Raw genomic sequence first — 2,433 nt, 5'->3', positions numbered from 1 at the left:
ATTCTATGACCTTGTAGGTCCAATGCCAGAATCTTGCCCTGATTTTCATTGAAAGAAATATACAAGTTTATGACCAAGTTATTTATATAACCCCTGAATTGAAAATATCTCCAATGCCTATGAATAATAGAATTGAAGAGGAGGTTATGATATGCTAACATATGGAATATTATTTTGCAATATAAATAAATTATAACATGCAACATGAATGAATTTCACCAATGTAAGTTTGAACCAAAGAAATCATATAAACAAAAAGCCCATAATATATAGATCTGTTTACATAGAACATATGAACAGGGAAAAATAGTATATGCTGTTGTCATCATGACAAATGTTGTCCTTCAGAAGATCAGTAACTGAAAGAAGCATGAGAAAGACTTTTAGAGTTTTTGATACAAGTATTTGTTAAAAAATTTACAAGTTAGGCACTTGTGATATAGGCACTTACTCTATAGCATGCTTCAATTTAAAAATACTTGATACTTGTGATGTATAAAACATCTTTGACACAAGAATTTATAAGAAGAAAGCGGAGATGGTGTTGAAACAAATTCAATTGAATTCCAGGCAACATAAGAAATTGGTCTACGCAAATGGGTGCATAAGCAAACATGGTGAAGAAAGCTGATGGTGGGCTATCAAAAGATATAGTGCCTGGGGTCTTAAAGGTTTGCAGGTAAACAAGCAGCCATCTAGCTCAGAAACAACAAAATCCACATGGAAGAAGCACACCAGCCTGTGTGATAAGGAGGTCAGGACAAAAAATCATATCATTGTGAATGAGGGGGAGTGCAGAGTGGAGACACAAAGCCCATCAGTAGGTAATTGGACATCCCCTGATGAAAGGGTTGCAGGGAGGAGACAAGCCAGTCAGAGTGCAGTGTAGCAACGATAAAACATACAACTTTCCTCTACTTCCTAAATGCTTTCTCCCCCACCTAAACCCCACTATCATGATCCCAATTCTACCTTACAAATCTGGCTACACCCGAGGATGTACACTGGTAGAGATAGGAACTGGAAACACAGGGAATCCAAGGTGGATGTTCCCTTCAGGACCAATGGTGAGAGTAGCGATACCAGGAGGGTAGAAGGAGGGTGGGGTGGAAAGCGGGAACCGATTAGAAGGATCTACATATAACCTCCTCCCTGGGGGAAGGACAATAGAAAAGTGGGTGAAGGGAGACATCAGACAGTGTAAGATATGACAAAATAATAATCTATAAATTATCAAGAGTTCATGAGGGAGGGGGCAGTGGGGAGAGAGGGGGAAAATGAGGAGCTGATGCCAGGGGCATAAGTGGGGAGCAAATGTTTTGAGAATGATGAGGGCAATGAATGTACAAATGTGCTTTACACAATTGATGTATGTATAGATTATGATAGGCGTTGTATGAGCCCCTAATAAAATGATAAAAAAGACCATAATAAAATGGTCTATGTTCAGAAAGGGTGAACTCATAAATTGAGGATAAAAATCTGGCAATTCATAAAAAGTATGTAAATTATACAAATTGAATTATATATTTATATAGAGATAGTTGAATGGTGTCCTTTAACATACGTTGGCATTACTTGTATAATAACAAACTTAAAAATTTTCACTGTGTTTCAAAGGGTTTGTACAATAGAATAGAATAGTTCTGTAACTGACTATATCCCATTGTCTTTATCACACCAGAATAAGTTGCTCTGTGGTGTCCTGGATGATCAACTAGTGCTCTTTTAACTTAAAATTATCTTTATACATCCAGTTACCTTGAATATTGTCGGTATCTATAAATAAAATACAGATGTCAAAAACAGCCTCTAATTTTTAAAAAAAACCTGCTTTCTTTCTAATTGAAAAATTATATTGCTTTGACACAAACATAGAGGAAATGCCATCAGATGAGATGTAGGTTGTGAGAAATGACTAAAGATTATAAAAGGCTTTTATAACCCAGAATCCCAAGGTACACACTAGCTAAGTTGCATTCAAGGAAAGTGACACTTTATGGAAAAGTATAGAGGAAGTATTATAGTAAAGCTATTTAGTTTCATTTTTTTTGTTCTGTATTCATCTGTGATAAATGCAGCAAGACAATAGACTACAGGTGGCAGATGGTTATTTAATAGGCAAAAAACAAAAAGAGTAAAAGCAAAACTATCCACTTCTGAAAAATACCTTCAGATACAAAAGAAGGCTTTATTATCATGAAGGATTACATTGAACTCATTAATACTTACCTTAAGTACACATTTTAATCATTACATAATCTAGCATCAGTGACAAGTACTAGTTTTTCTAACATATCTGCAAGACATATTTTATATAATCTCACTGCCATCGAGTGAATGCTGACTCACAGTGACCCTGCAAGACAGAGTAGACCCACCCATGTGTTCTCAAGGCTTTTACTTTTTACAGGAGTAAAAAGCCTCATCTTT

Source organism: Echinops telfairi, unplaced genomic scaffold, assembly GCF_000313985.2.
Source record: "Echinops telfairi isolate 266 unplaced genomic scaffold, ASM31398v2 ScPeMD7_6;HRSCAF=24_1, whole genome shotgun sequence".
Classification (NCBI taxonomy): Eukaryota; Metazoa; Chordata; class Mammalia; order Afrosoricida; family Tenrecidae; genus Echinops; species Echinops telfairi.
The sequence above is the reverse complement of the archived record's forward strand: the minus strand, read 5'-3'. Positions refer to the sequence as shown.